Source organism: Oncorhynchus kisutch, linkage group LG26, assembly GCF_002021735.2.
Source record: "Oncorhynchus kisutch isolate 150728-3 linkage group LG26, Okis_V2, whole genome shotgun sequence".
NCBI lineage: Eukaryota > Metazoa > Chordata > Actinopteri > Salmoniformes > Salmonidae > Oncorhynchus > Oncorhynchus kisutch.
In genome coordinates this window covers 27118780-27139959 of record NC_034199.2, presented here as the reverse complement: position 1 = coordinate 27139959, position 21180 = coordinate 27118780, and the positions used below count along the sequence as shown (strand labels likewise).

The window sequence follows — 21180 nt, the reverse complement described above, 5'->3', positions numbered from 1 at the left end:
TCCTTCATTCTCGTGTTTAGCTTATAAAATGACGCTGCTTTCTGGTTTAAGGGCTTTTCTATGTCCTAACTGGAAAGTATAGTCACTCAGCCAGAGCAAAGCAGAGAGTGGACCGGAATGTTTTACAATCTGATTGGACGGGTTAGACTAGACGACCTACAGTCACAACAGGAATGGGCTTGAGTAACCTTTGGATGTTCTGAGCAACATGCTGTATGTAATTATTCCATACAATGGGAGATAAGTGTATTTTACTACACTTACACAGGCCGATGTTAATTCATCACTTGAGAAGATGACCATAGACTGGCACAATAGGACTGGTATAAAAAATGATTAAGAAAAAGGAAAACAGGTAAAGTAGAATGTGTGAGTACTGTACAACATGTATTCCTCCCTGGTAAGTGGTTTTAGATGACTTGTGTGAGGGAGTTTATTAATCTGTGTTGCTCAAAAGACAGCTTTGTTCTGCCAAAGTGCTCTCTCACTCTCTGAGCACGGTGGTACAGCCAGAGCAAGGTTAACCTTTAGTTTTCACACTTCCCTTTCATATTCTACATCTATATGACATCTCTCTCTCTCTCTCTCTCTCTCTCTCTCTCTCTCTCAAACACACGCACACCCCCCCAATATATGACTATATGGTAAAAGGGGACTGAGACATGTGAAGGCCACAGTTCCCCCTTCTCTTCACAGATGTTCAGGGTCTAGCAGAGCGACCTCTTTGAACTCTAATATCACGGTCTGGTCATAAGCTCTGCCTCTCACACAACCATAATTGCACATGGTTAAATGTGCCACAATCACACAGGACAAAGAGGACCGTATATAAATATGTATTCTTTGGGGACGGCCTCTCTATGTGTAAGTCAAATGAGGAACTGACCTTCAGGTGCATGGTTTCCATGGGACCAATAAAAGCGTAGCACATTCCCAGCCCCTCTGACATTACCAGGTCAATGTGCTTGACTGAGATGACACCATCCTGAAACGGTAGGTAGCAATGATCTCAGATTCAACAAAAAGGGCAAAAGTTTTATTTTTGTCCACCCCCCTCACTCAGGGTACCAAAGACACAGACGAGGGGTTATTCACCCTCAACGACACTCTTAATAAGCTTTCTACCTGCCCAACAAACAACCACCAGTCTGTCAGGAGGGCTGAGGAAGCAGCAGACTAGGCAACCCTTCTCCTTTCATCCCAGCAGAGCACAGCAGCATAAAGGCTACTCCCACCAGATTGGGTTTCCCTAATCATCTCATTCTGTGTCCAAGGATAATGGCAGAGAGGAAAGGCTGTGAGGGCAGTGCCAGGCCTGGGACAGGGCCTGCTGTTCCCAACTCAGATTACTGCTCAACAGATACTTGTTGGCTGACCAGGGGGAAATCAAAGCTCGGACACAGATATGGAGAGTAGTGGGAAAGGGGGACAGTGGCGTCTTTGTTCGCTTCCTGCAGGCCAACAACGGGCCCGTTATCTTGGTGTCGCGAGGCAGCGTCCAGGCGGGGGGCAGCCGTGAAAAGGGGCCTTTCCTCTGCTAATCACTGGGAGCTACCGGCTGCGTTCTCAGCCACTCTGCTTTCCGACACTGGCTTGGACTCAAAGGCCACGTTTTGTGTGTGTGTGTATGAGAGAATGTTATTTAACATTAATATCAGTGACACTTCACTTGAACTCTCCTTCATTAGGCCTACATACGACCATAACACTCAGCTTTTTGCAACTTGTACAGCAATGGCCAGGTAGACCTATGTACTTACAAGGCAACATTGTAATAACATGAATTACTTTATTATTTTGTGGGGATTCTCTGGGAATCAGGTACTGCAGAGTTTAATTATTCTATGTAACCTAAGTGACTAGTACATTTCCATTGATGCCATATATTTTCCTACCAATTAACAATACAGCACCGTAAAATTCCCTCTTTCAGAGTGCTAACAACAAAATGAGTTGTATCAAAGGAGAGAACATGCAGAATAGACCAGATTTCCAAACTCTGATATCACAGCGAGCTTACATTGTCATGCACCGAGGCAAGGTGTTTATAAAGGATGATAACATATCAACAGCTGAGTTGATGCTGGCTTTAAGATAAGCAAAGTGTGTCAATATCATTACGTCAATTGAGTAGATTCAGTTCGGAAATTGAAAAGACTGAAATATCTGCATTAGCGAATCGGCAGTAATTACATTTTAAATTGACCCAGACTGGTAAATAATAAAATATAGTCTGAAATGTTGATTCCATTAGCTAGGTTTCCATCCAAATGGCAACAGATTTTCATGTGAATATTCTAGAATCTATATAAAAATAATATGTGCACTTCCCACCAGAGAGGGGGGGGGGGGTGAATGCTCAGCAGTGGAGGCAGCTAAGGGGAGGAAGGCTCACAACAATATCTGAAATGGAGCCAATGAAACGGCACCAAACACATCAAAGATGTTGTTTCCATGTGGTTGACACCACTATATCGACTCCTTTCCAGCCACCACTAAGGTCCGTCCTCTCCTCAATAGCCCCCACTGATGCTTGGTATGTGTAGTGCTATGCTGTTACAGTAGAACATGTACCTCCCATAGCCTTCCAGGTGTCTTTGTATGATGTGTGTGGGTAGCATGTATTTTGAGCCAGTACATACAATGTCTAAGATTTGTCAATGTGGCTTTCGGTACAGCACCAATGACGAAACCTCATAGAACAATCTTATGGCACATACTATGTATAACAAAACCCATTTTCAAATTGACTTATTGCGGGTAAAAAGCTGTGCGTGATGATATAGTGCACATAAAAATACAATTATCATGTACTGAATTTAAAAATAAATTATATTGCATTTTCAACTCTACTGATGGTTTTGTCACAAGAAATGTATATTATATAGTAATGGGCCCACTCTGGTCTTTACACATGAGCTCTAGCCAACAGCTCACAGATACAGTCTAGCCATCAGCTCACAGACGCAGTCTAGCCAACAGCTCACATATACAGTCTAGCCAACAGCTCACAGATACAGTCTAGCCAACAGCTCACAGATATAGTCTAGCCAACAGCTCACAGATACAGTCTAGCCAACAGCTCACAGATACAGTCTAGCCAACAGCTCACAGATACAGTCTAGCCAACAGCTCACAGATACAGTCTAGCCAACAGCTCACAGATACAGTCTAGCCAACAGCTCACAGATACAGTCTAGCCAACAGCTCACAGATACAGTCTAGCCAACAGCTCACAGATACAGTCTAGCCAACAGCTCACAGATACAATCTAGCCAACAGCTCGCAGATACAGTCAAGCCAACAGCTGCTATTATATCAATATATATCAATATGATGCCTATTATATCAATATTTGCACATAAAGGTGTTGTTTAGAGCCATTTCATGCATTATAAATTTTACAGACACAAAAAGATCCCACCATGTCCAAATAACATGATTACTTATTCAATTGAACCGAAACTTTCTGTTTCCTGTTTCTACAACTGTCATGATTTTGGCCACCTAATGCATAGTTATAGTGATTCAGCCGGTTCAGCTGGTTCACCCAGAAGGCAGCCAGCCTCAACCGCAAGGATTTACAAATCACTGCCTGGCTCTGTCTCAGTGACTACTGACTACCCAGAGACAACATGAGTAGAGAGCAACAAACCCAAAATAAATAGAAGAGTAAAATCCTCAGTGACATATTTGACATTCATACAAATATTTGACCCAGTTCTGTCTGGTTTTTACCTGCACAACAGCCATACAATATCTTAAAAAGCTGAAAAACTGATCTCAATCTCTCATGACATATGGTGTCTATAGATGACAAGTATCATACTGTTATTTTCATCAGCTGGCATGATACACGTGACCAACACATCCTACAGTTCCATACTGTGTAGGTAGAGAACCATCCACTTAGTTTAAATTCCATCCAGGTCAGAGCATTTCAATAGTAACAGCAATGTGTCATTTGTCAGTAAAGAACCAAGGGTGCCCTCAGAGGTCATTTGGCTTCAGGGTACACCTTACAGCCAGCCAGGACACTCCAAACACTCCAGGGATCCAAGGAATGTCATAAAGACATGTGTCTGAGTTTCTACATGTCCATGTTAAGACGTAAATATCTGCACAGATGAGATGTATAGGGCGTGGGGAGTACAGCTCGCCAGCTTGTAGTCCTAAAACCTGGAAATGAGTGACCTCTGGTTTGTTCAGCCATCCCTATGGGAAAAATGAATAGGAAAGGAATAGGGTTTTGGAATAAATGCCAAAACTAAGGTCTGAGGTAAACAGGCTTAAGAGATATATGTTTTGTTCCGTGAGATAATAGCAGTCAGTTAACATGACCTTTATGAATTATGAAACCTTTGTGCTTTTTTTTTATTACATAAGTTACATAAATTCACAAAAAGTGACGTTAGCTGATGAAGATGATCTCATAGAACAAAACGTATAAGATCTCCTAAGCCTGTGTTTAGCAGACCTTATTTTCTGTGTTTATCCCAAAACCCTACAAAAACGACATTAATTTCCCCCATAGGCTTTGTCCAACAAACCAATAGCTGAGTTAGTGCTTACAAAACACCATTACTATTTCTCTCTATGGATGTAACGTGAAGAGGCTCAGTTCCCTGCGCCGTTTCTCTGAGCTAAAAACAATACAGATGTTCTCAGTAGCATGACCACAGCGCTCTGAGTGGACTGACTGAGCTCACAAGAGCTGTGCCCTTCACTCTGAAGACACACTTAACCTGTCTGTGAGAATAAGGTAACTCTCTAAAGACACTACAGTGTTACACGTTAATGCACATCCAGACTTAAGAGCTAATCGACTGGGTCGGAATGTTCTGAGTGTCTCTGTGCATTCCACTGGGTTGTCCATTGTCTCTGTTGTATGAAGACAATGGAAGTAGAATAATTATTCTCTTGGGTAGAGGTTCATTGACTAAATGGTTTGTGAAATCAATGCTAATTGACATTGCCAAATAAGTGGCAGACAGTGACATGACAAAAGCACCACTGAGGCGTTATTCTTTTATGCTTGAGAGGTTTCATGTCCAGTACTAGGCCAGATAAAGAGCCACAAAAGCAAAGCCGTCGTGACTGTGCACATTATCTGAGACTTCAGCACTTCTTACCATGTACAGTACCAGTCAAAGATTTGGACACACCTACTCATTCAAGGGTTTTTCTTTATTTTTACTATTTTCTACATGTAGAATAATAGTGAATACATCAAAACTATGAAATAACACATATGGAATCATGTCGTAACCAAAAAAGTGTTATCTCAAATATATATTTAAGATTCTTTAATGTAACCACCCTTTGCTTTGATGACAGCTTTGCACACTCTTGGCATTCTCTCCACCAGCTTAATGTGGTAGTCACCTGGAATGCATTTCAATTAACAGGTGTGCCTTGTTCAAAGTTACTATGTGGATTTTCTTTATTTCTTAATGCATTTGAGCCAAATCAGTTTTATTGTGACAAGGTAGGGGTGGTATACAGAAGATAGCCTTATATGGTAAAACACCAAATCAAATCAAACTTTATTTGCCGAATGACTTTACATGCGCCGAATACAACAAGTGTAGACCTTACCGTGAAATGCTTACTTACAAGCCCTTAACCAACAGTGCAGTTCAAGAAGAGTTAAGAAAATATTTACCAAATAAACTAAAGTGAAAAACAATAAAAAAGTAACACAATAACATAACAATAACGAGGCTATATACAGGGGGTACCGAGTCAGTGTGCGGGGGTACAGGTTAGAGGTCATTTGTACATGTACAGTGCCTTGCAAAAGTATTCATCCCCCTTGGTGTTTTTCCTATTTTGGTGCATTACAACTTGTAATTTAAACAGATTGGGATTTCATGTAATGGACATACATAAAATAGTCCAAATTGGTGAAGTGAATTAAAAAAATATACAACTTTGCTATAACCCCCTTTGCTATAAAGTCCCTAAATAAGATCTGGTGCAACCAATTACCTTCAGAAGTCACATAATTAGTTAAATAATGTCCACCTGTGTGCAATCTAAGTGTCACATGATCTCAGTATATACACGTACACCTGTTCTGAAAAGCACCACAAATCAAGGGGAACCACAAAGCAAGCAGCACCATGAAGACCAAGGAGCTCTCCAAACAGGTCAAGTACAAAGTTGTGGAGAAGTACAGATCAGGGTTGGGCTATAAAAAAATATCAAAATCTTTGGCACCAGAATATGGCACCACAACAAACCGGCCAAGAGAGAGCCGCCCACCATAACTCACGGACCAGGTAAGGAGGGCATTAATCAGAGAGGCAACAGAGACCAAATATAACCCTGAAGGAGCTGCAAAGCTCCACAGAGGAGATCGGTGTATCTGTCCATAAGACCACTTTAAGCAGTACACTCCACAGAGCTGGGCTTTGCAGAAGAGTGGTCAGAAAAAAGCCATTGCTTAAAGAAAAAAATAAGCAAACACGTTTGGTGTTCGCCAAAAGACATGTTGGAGACTCCCCAAACATATGGAAGGTACTCTGGTCAGATGAGACTAAAATGTAGCCTTTTGGCCATCAAGGAAAACTGTCTGGCGCAAACCCAACACCTCTCATCAACCCGAGAACAACTTTCAAAGCACTTCATGGCTACCGAAGTAAGTGCTACGGGGCGGTAATCATTTTAGGCAGGTTACATTCGCTTCCTTGAGCACAGAGACTTATGGTGGTCTGCTTGAAACATGTAGGTATTACTGACCCAGTCAGGAAGAGGTTGCAAATGTCAGTGAAGACACTTGCCAGTTGGTCCACGCATGCCTTGAGCACACGCCCCGGTAATCCATTTGTCCCCGCGGCTTTGTGAATGTTGACCTGTTTAAAGGTTTTGCTCACAATGGCTACCGAGAGCGTTATCACACAGTCATCCAGAACAGCTGGTGCTCTTGTGCATGCTTCAGTGTTGCTTGCCTCGAATCATGCATAAAAGGCATTTAGCTCGTCTGGTAGGCTCGCGTCACTGGGCAGCTCGCATCTGGGTTTCCCTTTGTAGTCCGCAATAGTTTTCAAGCCCTGCCACATCCGACGAGCGTCAAAGCCGGTGTAGTAGGTTTCAATCTTAATCCTGTATTGATACTTTGCTTGTTGGATGGTTCATCTGAGGGCATAGCAGGATTTCTTATCGGCGTCCCGCTCCTTGAAAGCGGCAGTTCTAGCCTTTAGCTTGATGCGGATGTTGCCTGTAATCCATGGCTTCTGGTTGGGAGATGTACGTACGATCACTGTGGGGATGGTGTTGTCGATGCATTTATCGATGAAGCCGATGACTGAGGTGGTATACTCCTCAATGCCATTGGATGAATCCCGGAACATATTCCAGTCTGTGCTAGCATAACAGCCCTCTAACGTAGCATCCGCCCCGTCTGACCACTTCCATATTGAGCAAGTTACTGGTACTTCCTGCTTTAGTTTTTGCTTATAAGTAGGAATCATATCATATCCACTCCACTCATATGTCAAATGGAGGGTGGGGGAGAGCTTTGTATGCATCTCTGTGTGTGGAGTAAAGGTGGTATAGAGTTTTTTCCCCCTCTGGTTGCACATGTGATATACTGGTAAAAATGTGGTAAAACTGATGTAAGTTTGCCTGCATTAAAGTCCCCGGCCACGAGAATCGTCACTTCTGGGTGAGCATTTTCTTGTTTGCTTTTGGCCTTATAGAGTTGGTTGAGTGCGCTCTTAGTGCCAGCTCCGGTCTGTAGTGGTAAATAGATGGCTACGAATAATATAGATGAGATCTCTCTTGGTAGATAGTGTGGTCTACAGCTTATCATAAGGTACTCTACCTCAGCGAGCAATACCGTGAGACCTCTTTAAATATTAGACATCGCACACCAGCTGCTAATGACAAAAAGACACACACCCCCACTCCTCGTCTTAACACACGTAGCTTCTCTGTTCTGCCGGGGGTATTGAAAATCCCTCCAGCTCTATATTGTCCGTGTCGTTGTTCAGCCACAACTCTGTGAAACATTGGATGTTACGGTTCTTAATGTCCCGTTGGTAGGATAATCGTAGGTCATCCATTTTATTTTCCAATAACTGCATAACTTCTTCCAGCAAGTGGAATTAATGTCAACAGAAGTTTAGTCGCTCGCCTACGGATTCTTAAAAGGCACCCTGATCTGCGTCCTCTTTTTCTCTGTCTTTTCTTCACACAAATAACGTGGATCTGGGCCTGTTCCCGGGAGAGCATTATATCATTCTTGTCGGACTCGTTAAAGGAAAAGGCTTCTTCCAGTCCGTGGTGAGTAATCCCATTTCTGATTTTCGGCCATAAGAGACGGTAGCAGCAACATGATGTACAAAATAAGTTTAAAAAAATAAGTTACAAACAACGGGTAAAAAATGAACAAAATATCACAATTGATTACGGCCATGTAAAACGTCAGGCATCCTCTTCGGCAAAATGTTCCATCAAGTCCATATTATGGCAAGAACAGCTCAAATAAGCAAAGAGAAACAAGTCCATCATACTTTGAAGACATGAAGGTCAGTCAATGCGGAACATTTCAAGAACGTTGAAAGTTTCTTCAAGTGCAGATGCAAAAACCATCAAGCGCTATGATGAAACTGGCTCTCATGGAGAACCGCCACAGAAAAGGAAGACCCAGAGTTACCTCTGCTGCATCACAGAGTGACACACACCTCTCAACACCAACTGTTCAGAGGAGGACGCGTGTATCAGGCCTTCATTGTTGAATTGCTGCAAAGAAACCACTACTAATGGACACCAATAAGAAGAAGAGAGTCGCTTGGGCCAAGAAACACGAGCAATCGACCTTAGACTGATGGAAATCTGTCCTTTGGTCTGAAGAGTTCAAATTTGAGATTTTTGGTTCCAACCGCAGTGTCTTTGTGGGATGCAGAGTAGGTGAACGGATAATTTCTGCATGTGTGGTTCCCACCGTGAAGCATGGAGGAGGTGGTGTGATTGTGCTTTGCTCTTGACACTGTCACTGATTTATTTAGAATTCAAGGCACACTTCACCAGAAAGGCTAACACAGCATTCTGCAGCGATATGCCATCTCATCTGGGGTTTTTTGCGCTTAGTGGGACTATCATTTGTTTCTCAGCAGGACAATGACCCAACACACCTCCAGGCTGTGTAAGGGCTAATTGACCAATATTTACTATAATTTTTTTTCACCTTTATTTAACCAAGTAAACTAGTTGAGAACAAGTTCTCATTTACAATTGCGACCTGGCCAAGAAAGCAAAGCAGTGCAACACAAACAACAACACAGAGTTACACATGGAATAAACAAGCGTACAGTTAATAACACAAAATAAAAAAAGAGTCTATACACAGTGCGTCAAAATGGCGTGAGGAGGTAAAGCAATAAATAGGCCATAGTAGGGAACTAATTACAATTGAGCAAATTAACACTGGAGTGATAGATGAGCAGATGGTGATGTGCAAGTAGAAATACTGGTGTGCAAAAGAGCAGAAAAGTAAATAAAAACAATATGGGGATGAGGTAGGTAGATTGGGTGGGCTATTTACAGATGGTCTATGTACAGCTGCAGCGATCGGTTAGCTGCTCAGATAGCTGATGTTTAAAATTAGTGAGGGAAATGTAAGTCTCCAGCTTCAGTGATTTTTGCAATTTGTTCCAGTCATTGGCAGCAGAGAACTGGAAGGAAAGGTGGCCAAAGGAGGTGTTGGGTTTGGGGATGACCAGTGAGATATACCTGCTGGAGTTCGTGCTACCGGTGGGTGTTGCTATCGTGACCAGTGAGCTGAGATAAGGCAGAGCTTTAGCAAAGACTTATAGATGACCTGGAGCCAGTGGGTCTGGCGACGAAAATGTAGCGAGGGCCAGCCAACAAGAGCATACAGGTCACAGTGGTGGGTTTGTATAAGGGGCTTTGGTGACAAAACGGATGGCACTGTGAAAGACTGCATCCAGTTTGCTGAGTAGAGTGTTGGAGGCTATTTTGTAGATGACATTGCCGAAGTTGAGGATCGGTAGGATAGTCAGTTTTACAAGGGTATGTTTGGCGGCGTGAGTGAAGGAGGCTTTGTTACGAAATAGGAAGCCAATTCTAGATTTAATTTTGGATTGGAGATGTTTAATATGAGTCTGGAAGGAGAGTTTACAGTCTAACCAGACACCTAGAATATGTGGATAACTACAAATACCTAAGTCAGAATCGTCCAGCGTAGTGATGCTAGTCGGGCAAGCGGGTGCAGGCAGCGAACAGGTGGAAAGCATGCATTTGGTTTTACTAGCGTTTAAGAGCAGTTGGAGGCCACGGAAGGAGTGTTGTATGGCATTGAAGCTCGTTTGGAGGTTAGTTAACACGGTGTCCAAAGAACGTCCAGATGTATGCAGAATGGTGTCGTCTGCGTAGAGGTGGATCAGGGAATCACCCACAGCAAGAGCGACATCGTTGATATATACAGAGAAAATAGTCGGCCCGAGAACTGAACCCTGTGGTACCCCATAGAGACTGCCGGAGGTCTGGACAACAGGCTCTCCGATTTGACACACTGAACTCTGTCTGAGAAGTAGTTGGTGAACAAGGCAAGGCAAGGCAGTCATTTGAGAAACCAAGGCTATTGAGTCTGCCGATAAGAATGCGGTGATTGACAGAGTCGAAAGCCTTGGCCACGTCGATGAAGACGACTGCACTGTACTGTTTTTTATCGATGGCGGTTATGATATCGTTTAGGACCTTGAGCGTGGCTGAGGTGCACCCGTGACCAGCTCGGTAACCGGATTGCACAGCGGAGAAGGTACGGTGGGATTCGAAATGGTCAGTGATCTGTTTATTATCTTGGCTTTTGAAGACTTTAGAAAGGCAGGGCAGGATGGATATAGGTCTATAACAGTTTGGGTCTAGAGTGTCACCCCCTTTGAAGAGGGGGATGACCGCTGCAGCTTTCCAATCTTTAGGGATCTCAGATGATACGAAAAGGAGGTTGAGCAGACTGGTAATAGGGGTTGCAACAATGGCAGTGGATCAAAAAGAGAGGGTCCAGATTGTCTAGCAGCTGATTTGTACGGGTCCAGGATTTGCAGAACATCTTATCTGGATTTGGGTGAAGGAGAAGCTGGGGAGGCTTGGGCAAGTAGCTGCGGGGAGTGAGGAGCTGTTGGCCGGGGTTGGGGTAGCCAGGAGGAAAGCATGGCCAGCCGTAGAGTAATGCTTATTGAAATTCTCGATTATCGTGGATTTATCGCTGGTGACAGTGTTACCTAGCCTCAGTGCAGTGGGCAGGAGTGGGGAGGTACTCTTGTTCTCCATGGACTTTACAGTGTCCCAAAACTTTTTGGAGTTAGAGCTACAGGATGCAAATTTCTGTTTGAAAAAGCTAGCCTTTGCTTTCCTAACTGACTGTGTGTATTGGTGCCTGACTTCCCATTTAGAGTGATGAGTGCTGCACCAGATGTCCTGGCCTCCACAATCACCCGACCTCAACCCAATTGAGATGGTTTGGGATGAGTTGGACCGCAGAGTAAAGGAAAAGCAGCCAACAAGTGCTCAGCATATGTGGGAACTCCTGTTGGAAAAGCATTCCAGGTAAAGCTGGTTGAGAGAATGCCAAGAGTGTGCAAAGCTGTCATCAAGGCAAAGGGTGGCTACTTTGAAGATTCTTAAATATAAAATATATTTTGATTTGTTTAACACTTTTTTGGTTACTACATGTTCGTTTTGTTTCGGTATGTTGCATTGAAAGTGGCTAAAATTACGTTGATTCGATCATAATTCACACAGTAAAGGGAAACATTGATAGTGTGTACTAATGGGGAAAACTCTAGAAAGTTGAGTTTAGTTCAATCTCCTGCTTATCTGCCAGGGCTGATATTTCTTCTGCACGGAAGTCCAAGAGAGCTGCGAGTTTAGAGTGAACATTGCCTAGTGCCTCGCTTTTTTATGTTAGAATTTGGAAAAACAGGGTGGTTGAAAACAATATGGTGGTTGTGTATGAGGAGTTTCACTCGTCCAGCACTCTCACACCGTCAATGCAAATGCAGTTGAAAATCAAATCAAACACTTCATGAGAGCCCCGGCATTCAGAGTTTGAGCGGAATAAGATCACCTGTTGAGCAGTGAGAGCCAGCTCCTCATAGTTTATTGACGTATTGAATAAGTGTTCCTGTTGTGCATTTCTATTTGCTATGCTATGCAATTGTGTTACAAAACAGCGTTTCGATGGCCTCTATTAAAAAGAGGAGGATCCCATCAGCTTTCTATTGGCAAAGCATACTATATTAATTTCACAAATTTCCATATATAAAGCACATTACTTTGCTTTACAACTGGAGTAGCCTACCTGGCTGAACTGCAGGAAAAGCATCTTCCATTTGCTATTCGAGTGCATATGGATGACATACCAGGCTGTATCACCGCCTGGTACGGCAACTGCTCCGCCCACAACCGCCCACAAGGCTCTCCAGAGGGTAGTGAGGTCTGCACAACGCATCACCAGGGGCAAACTACCTGCCCTCCAAGACACCTACACCACCCGATGTCACAGGAAGGCCAAAAAGATCATCACGAACAACAACCACCTGAGCCACTGCCTGTTCACCCCACTATCATCCAGAAGGCGAGGTCAGTACAGGTGCATCAAAGCGGGGACCGAGAGACTGAAAAGCAGCTTCTATCTCAAGGCCATCAGACTGTTAAACAGCCATCACTAACATTGAGTGGCTGCTGCCAACATACTGACTCAACTCTAGCCACTTTAATAATGGAATAATTGATGTAATAAATGTATCACTAGCCACTTTAAACAATGCCACTTTATATAATGTTTACATACCCTACATTACTCATCTCATATGTATATACTGTACTCTATACCATCTACTGCATCTTGCCTATGCCGTTCGGCCATCACTCATTCATATATTTTTATGTACATATTCTTATTCATTCCTTTAGACTTGTGTGTATAAGGTAGGTTGTTGTGAAATTGCTAGGTTAGATTAATTGTTAGATATTACTACATGGTCAGAACTAGAATCACAAGCATTTCGCTACACTCTCATTAACATCTGCTAACCATGTGTATGTGACAAATAAAATTTGATTTGGAACCTGCTCATGTTCCGATAGACGGTTGATAATGGGCCATTCTAATTCAAAACTAATTTCAACATATTGTTTAGTATATATAAAGAGAAGATCAAAATTCAGTCTAGCCCATAGGCCTATATATTTTGCTAAGGTTTGTATCACAACTAAAGTGGCCAAATAACTCCAAATGTAGCTTCTAGGCCCCTGGAACATGGATGGAGAGCCCATAACCTACAGAGCCTACTGAAACGTGTTCTTATAAGCCCAGTCATTGCGTAATCGCCTGTGAAAACAGAGTTTTGACTGGCCACTTTTTAATAGCGGATCCCAGCCTTCTCGTGCTGCTACATTTATTGCTCAATTCCTAAAAACGACAAACGTTGTAGCCTACCTCGCATATTAAAAAGTAGCTGCACGTAACGTGGATGACTTTCTTTTTTTTGTGGGCCATTCCAAATAAAAAATAATTACACACATATATTCATTTGTAAACTATATGTAAAGACCAGATTAAATTGAGAAAAGAGCGCTTCCCTTTCATGTAACTTTTTTCAAACATGCAGCCTTAGAATCTATTAGAAATCAAAACATATAGCCTAACGTTTGTATCACAACTAAAGTTGCACAAATAACTCTAAATTAAGCATATAGGAGGACCTCAATACAGAATAGCCACTCGACACAGGAGAAAGAGCTGCATATAAGCTCCCTCAAATCACTTGGGGAAAAATATATTTTCTATTTCATTCAGCTTTGTTCAATTGTATTGTTCTTACTATAAGATAATATAAAATAATGCCACGGGAATTATAAGCATATCTTGCCTGCTAAATGAACTAGTGTTGCCCACAGCCGTATGACATAGCCAGATCAGGGCCTACCTAACAACCACCTGACATAAGGCCTAAAATATATAATGGATTGTCATTGTGACAATGTTGGCTATTTGAAATGGATTTAGACTTTTTTAAAATATAAATGTTCCAAAGGTTCACATTAGTGGCTTGTAGACTATGTGTTTAGGTTCATTAACGGTCAATTACCGTGAGACCGGCAGTTATCTGCATGACAATCACCGGCTGACAAAATGTCACGACAGCCACAGCCCTATACACACACCCAGGGTATGTTCTTCTCTGTTGGACCACATTACTCTGTGATCCATAAGCAGGGCTTAGCTCACAGATCTCCCTCTGTGAAGGCCTCTATGAAAGGAGTGGTACTGAGGTAAAACCATGGGGGGATTAAACATTCACCACACACATACGTGCACATGCACACAAACCTTTCCAGGTAAAGGCAAACTCGTCTCTCTGGCCACAGAAGGACTGTGTCTGTATGTGTGTGTGTTTAAGCCTCAAGACGATGATAAGGGTGGAATTTCAGTGGTTAGCTAGTTGTTAGGAGACTAATGGAAGAGAGGGTAAAGTCCATAAGGTTCTCTAATACTTCTTTAAGACTGGACAAGGAGTGGACTGCAATAAAATATAGTGTTGCAACCTAGAAATTAGAACCTGAAGGTTACAAATGTTACTGTTGGAATGGATGGGTCATTCCCTTGTGCAAACACCAAAAGTACTGGCCTTGGACAGGGAGCGAGCATCCTGTTCCCTATGCTGTGCAGTGCTCTGGCCAAAAGGAATGGGATTAGGGCACCATATTGGACACAGCCTTGGTGTTTGGGGTAGTGCTGTACTGAACGGTTGAGATATGATGCAGCGCTTCTGGTTCTGGAGCTGGGAGAAGACGTTGCTGGGCAACAGGCTACTGAGGATCACGGCCTCTCCCACATGACTCTCCACCACCTGAAAGACAATCTGCTTGTCCTCAATCTCCTCAAACACACTCTCCTGTACACACAGAAACACACACGTTTGTTTAGCAGAGACAATGTGACACTGAAGTTAACACATTTTCCCATTGCAGTGGCAACAGATCTTCAGTGCAACATTATAAACAAATATTAGGACATACAGAAATACAAAGTAAAGGCCGATGAGAACAAAAATGGTGTACTTTCAAAATATTCATTTTTTTGCTGGAAAAATGGTTCTTCTTCACACAAAAAACAGCTTTCCAAGCTACTTGCATATGGCTGTGTCGTAAACTAAGTTATGGCACATGATCTGAACATAAATATAAATGCAACAAGATTTTACTGTTACAGTTCATATAAGGAAATCAGTCCATTTAAATAAATTCATTAGGCCCTAATCTATGGCTTTCACATGACTGGGAACACAGATATACATCTGTTGGTCACAGATACCTTTCAAAAATAATTATGGGCGTGGATCAGAAAATCAGTCAGTAGCTGGTGTGACCACCATTTGCCTCATGCAACGTGACACATCTCCTTCGCATAGGTTGTCGATTGTGGAATGTTGTCTCACCGCTCTTCAATGGCTGTGTGAAGTAGAACATGCTGTTGTACATGTCGATCCAGAGCATCTCAAACATGCTCAATGGGTGAAATGTCTGGTGAGTATGCAGGCCATGGAACTGGGACAATTTTAGCATCCAGCATCCATTTCTGGGACTTTTATTTCAGCTCATGAAACCAACACTTTACATGTTGCGTTTATATTTTTGTTCAGTGTAGTTCTACGACGTGATATTCCTATAAGACGACCTATTTCTTAAAGTAACTGCCCAGTGTTTCCAGATTTCTATGAAATATGACCTATAATAACTATTTCACTCATTGTAAGTATTCCTTGACATTTTTTTAATTAAGTTTGTTAAAAAGCTGATTTTCTGTGTCGTACTCCAACAACAGAATGGTCATTAAAAAATATTCACGCAAGTAGACCGCTTATTGGCCAGCTCATCCTCCTCTAGACCGCTGATTGGCTAGCTCATCCTCCTCAGGGAGATGACATCATGTTCTATGAGGAAATAGCAAGCATTCTTGAAACGGTCTGAGGTTGACAGAATATTAACTTTTAAAAGTGACATTTTGACTGGGCAGTTACTTTAAGAATGAAAAGGAATATTGGGGCATGATCATGTTTTTACTCCATATATATAACCTCCCAGTAATCTATTGGGTAAAAAAAACACCAACGTCTCGGCATCACCAATGCCTTCTTCTGGGTGCGACTGTCTTTGTTTTCATAACTTACAGTTTATTCCCCTTTAGGCAGCACCTCAACAACTAAATACTTTTCTCTGGGTGTGTGCCAGCTCATGCTTTTTATTAGACTGAAAATGTCACATCTACAATGACTCAGGAATGGTGGTTTACAAAATATGTTTCCCAGCTATCCTCATGATCCCCAGTCACACTGCTGACATTAGTGTTTCAATACAAATACAAACCACATTGAAAAGAACATGACATGATTTGATGTGGTCATCGCTTCTTAATTAATTAATACAGAACACTGCTTGTGCTTAGTCCTGTTATGTATCGCTCATCACAATCATATGCACAGACAAATGTCTTGAAGACCACGATGCTCTCTACCTCACAATGCTCTTTCACCTTCTAACTAAACTAACCAGCTTGGATATACTACACAATGGCTGCAGGGCAGCTTAACACCTCCAGGTATTTCTCTCTAAGCCCTGACGGCTCTCTTGTGGGCAGGTAAGGTAAGGTGTGTTGGCCAGTCTCCCTTGCAATGATTACTATGTCTTTATTAATCAACTAATAACTCCATAACAAAGTTGCACGTCACCAGATTAAACTAGCAGCACAACTGGCTGGATCAGTGGCATACCTGACACATTCACAAATAAAATGGTATGTCCCTCACATAAAGAGAGAGACAAAAATCAACAATTACCCAATGAGGTGAGACACATTATGCCTAAAATATTTCACTCATATTATTATAAGTCTTAAGTGGGAAAACAATTATAAAGCCTATTCATCCAAAATAAGGTTAGAATCAAAGTAGGAGTGAACTGCTGCTGTCAGTGAGGAAATGTATCTGAACCAGGAAAGTGTGGTCTCAGACGGGGACAGGAGATACTCGGAATATTTCACAACAGAATTTCCCTGTAACTCTCTCTGTAACACCCTCTATTGTTCTCCTCCACAATGTGACATGATGGTACGTTCCTGAAAGTTTTAATCGACACACTGGAATGATTAAGCCTGTGTGAAATACCATGTATCCATCTCCCCCGTGACCCCTGTCTATTTTTGGCTTGAAGACCACACTTCCTGGTTAGCGTGGTGTACTTGTGAGCATGTGCAGAGCGTGACTAAGACCAGATTAAATAATTAATTCAATGGTCATGTGGACTCTCCCATAGCCATATCCCCCTACACCTTCCATAACAGGAAATGTCTCAAAGCCAACCCTTCTAAGGAAGGGATGGGAAAACGGAATCTTTACAGTCTCCTGGCTTTTGTTCTAGATGATTGAGATCAGAGTATGTGAGCGGATCGGAGCAAGGAGTGGAGCATGCCCAATTTTACTGGAGCAAGTTTCCCAAGGATTGGAACGTCGGCCTTCTCGCCCACTCCAATTTCGCTCCAGTAGCGCTCACTTCACAAGCTCAGTGTATGCCAGGCACAGCAGAAAGGAACGAGGTGGGTAGCTAGCTAAGTTGGTCATTGTATAAAGTGAAAATCAGATCTCTTAAAAGTTTCGTTAATTTTCATTCTATACAATAGGCCATCATTGATTTCCGTTTTGATAGGGCTATTTTACCTAAAATCCTACCTACAGAAAAAAAACAAAAAAACACATACTCATCCCTGCCCAGCCTGGCAAGAGTGTCCCAAGGGTTTTTAGCGTTCCCAGTGGCTCTGCAAGCACTGAGCACATAATCTCCCGCTGCTGGCATGCTCTCCAGGCACCTGAGCCTGAAAGCAGTGACTCAGGCCAAACTCATGTTTCTAAAAATGAATTCAAAGGCACTGTAGATGGAGCCTAATAAGGTATTATTTTGTTTAATTTGAATGTAATTCTTAGTAAGTCACAGACAATATATGTGCATTTGGAGCAGCAGTTTTTTTCCTTTGAGCGAGGAGCGTTTGGAAAGGACGTGGAGTTGCACAAGCACCACTCAATGAGCGGGATTTCCGACCGCTTAACTCCGCTCACATTCTCTGATTGAGATGCATCCTAGCGAAGTGTTATTGCTATTTCAGCATGAAAGGGCATTTTCCTCAAAGATGATACTCATACCAGTCAGCTTACTGTACCTGGACGAAGAAGGCTCCCGCTAGTGCCTGAGGGAGGTCGTGGCTGCTCAGTAGGGCAGCTGCTCTGAGGCAATCAGCTGCCTGCCCCCTCAGCATGTGCGCTTCCTGCAGCTCCTCAAGCTGTTTCCTGGGCCACCACACAAGGAAACTGGGTTAACACACACACTCGCAGGCGCACCCACAACCCAAGATCTTTTTCAATGACCCCTAACTATATAGAAACGTTTTGACCTCTGGAATATGAAGGAGAGTCATTGCGTGCCACCTGACTACATAATTAATACACTATAACACTGTGTCTGTACCTGTCCGATTGATCCCAATACAAAAACCATGGGAGACCGGCAAAACACGATAACAACAAACAGGTTGAGAACTTTACCACATTGTGAATGGGCTGAACATTAGTGGTTTCACTAGACTGCATCGTCTACCTGACGGCCTTTATGTAAATACAATGACAGTCAATAACAGAGAAACGTCAAACTGAAGTGAAACCGCAGGGCACATATCTGAACTCAGTGTAAAAAAGAGAACTGAATGTTACCAGGTTGGTTCTCGAGCCAACAACATATGCACTGGTCTATTCCCTATGCTTTCATACTGTCATTTCAAAGTGAAGTAAATTAAAACTGTACACGTAAACATGTCTTTCCGGTAGCTCTACGCTGAGGCCAGTGGTATGAGGGATGGAGTTGTTTCAGTGGTGTGTCAGTTTGTTTAATAGGTAACCAAGCAAGATAGACTCTAAAAGCTCAAGACCGCCCCCTACTGTCCAAAACATGTTTTTTTAACTCATGTGCAGTTGAGCAAACCTTAGTATAAAAGTGCAAAACAGCATGGTATGGAGAAGGGTTTCCCAATCCTCTGCTCTGGGACCAGCAGATGTTTGACTTATAGCACACATTTGTTGGGAACTACTGGTATAGAAACCTGAAGACAAGACATACTGTAGCTCAAACTGTTAGGATATACTGTAGCAAATAGCTATTTATTTGACTTCATATCATATCGCAGGTCAAGGATTTGTTTACAGACATAAAAAATTAGCAGGTTGTTATTTATAAATACTTTTGGAGACCAACCTCAAAGTGTCTGTACAGTATGATGCTGAATGTGAAACTCTTCTAAATGAATCATAACAGAACATTTCTGGACTAGGCTAGTAGTTCTCTCCCTAATGTCACTCTAAGAACCTTTTCCCATCATCCAGAGCCTTGAGCTTAAAATACACTAGGTTAAAGTTAAACCAAAGATTTTTATAACTAACCCAAGATAGACCAGAGCCTGTCGTTTTCAATGGGAGCAAATTAATCATAGTGGGCAGAACATGCAAGGACACGGGCAGTGCATTGGTGCATTCTAGCATTTATTTGCATATTTCAGGCAATCCCTTCTCAAAAATCAGGGAATGAGTCAAGAATATGGAGCGAGATACCTGCCAAAAGTTTGAATGTACGTATCGTTAGGGTTGTAAGAAAATCCATAAGTAAAATGTTAGGATAATAAGAAAAGCCATGTATGAAACGTAAACGTGAAATTTAATCTGTGAACATACTAACACCATGTTACAAATATGGACTAACATTTTAGGCTTGAACAAATCTTGTATTGCAATTCTGACATACAATAATACCTGTCAGAGTTTTGGCAGTTTCATCTAAACAACAAAGAAAATGTACATCAAACAGACTATGGAGTGCTATGCGAACAAGCATAACCTCTCTTAGGTAGGAGGCAGTATTTTCACGTCCGAATGAAAAGCGTGCCCAAAGTAAACTGCCTGTTACTCAGGCCCAGAAGCTAGGATATGCATATAATTGGTAGATTTGGATAGAAAACACTCTAAAGTTTCTAAAACTGTATGTCTGTGAGTATAACAGAACTGATATGGCAGACGAAACCCCGAGGACAAACCACCCCCCCCAAAAAAAATGTTGGCCTACCTCTGTTTTCAATTTTATTATAAGGCAGAGTCCTCCCAGATTGCAGTGGCTAGGGCTTCCACTAGATGTCAACAGTCTTTAGAAAGAGTTTCATGCTGGTTTTTGGAAAAATGAGCCAGAAATTGTCATTTTTCTAGGTGGCTCCCATTTTGGCTGTAGTGTTTCAAGTGCGTAGAAGAGAGCACGTTCTTCTGTATTTTTCTCCGGTAAAGACAATAACGATTCTCCGTCTTAAATTTGATAGTTTATTTATGTATTAGGGTACCTAAGGTTTGATTATAAACGTTGTTTGACTTGTTTGGAAAAGTTTATTGGTAACGTTTGGGATTCATTTTGTATGCATTTTGATGGAGGGAAACTGGGTGGATTATTGACTGAAGCGTGCCAGCTAAACTGAGTTTATGGATATAAAGAAGAACATTGTCGAACAAAAGGACCATTTGTGATGTATCTGGGACCTTTTGGAGTGCCAACAGAAGAAGATCATCAAAGGTAAGGCATTTATTATATCGCTATTTCTGACTTACACCTGCCTGGTTGAAATGTTTTTCATGCCTTTGTATGTGGGGCGCTGTCCTCAGATAATCGCATGGTGTGCTTTCGCCGTAAAGCCTTTTTGAAATCTGACACAGAGGCTGGATTAACAAGAAGTTAAGCTTTATTTTCATGTATTACACTTGTGATTTTATGAAAGTTAAATATTTATAATTCTGTAGTTTGAATTTCACGCTGTGCAATTTCACAGGATGTTGGCCAGGTGGGACGCTACCATCCCACCTGCCCATAAGAAGATAACACAGTATTAAAAAAACAAAAATTCAGGAAACCAAAAAAAGGTATCCTGCACGTTTTCAAGTTAAAAGTATCCATTCTCTATTACTCCTCAGTTGAGTTTGCCACCGCGTGTCTAGATAGCACTAGCTGTATTATGTGAAGTGAAATTTCAGTCCGCTAGGTGAATCTATGAATTGTGTGACCACTGGAGTCTTTGCC

The 21180-nt window shown here is 42.1% G+C and overlaps 1 protein-coding gene across 2 annotated transcripts in view; it reads right to left on the bottom strand.

Moving 5' to 3' along the window:
* LOC109871348 (gap junction alpha-3 protein-like) overlaps positions 1-21180 on the bottom strand; it is a 46837-nt gene that overhangs the window by 13773 nt on the left and 11884 nt on the right. The window contains exon 1 of one of the 2 annotated variants that reach the window (XM_031806083.1): positions 18242-18351. The exons of the other annotated variant lie outside the window; for it this stretch is intronic. The gene's annotated coding sequence lies outside the window, so the exon portion shown is untranslated. Of the gene's footprint in view, positions 1-18241; positions 18352-21180 lie in introns of those variants that run through there. 2 annotated transcript variants of the gene reach the window in all.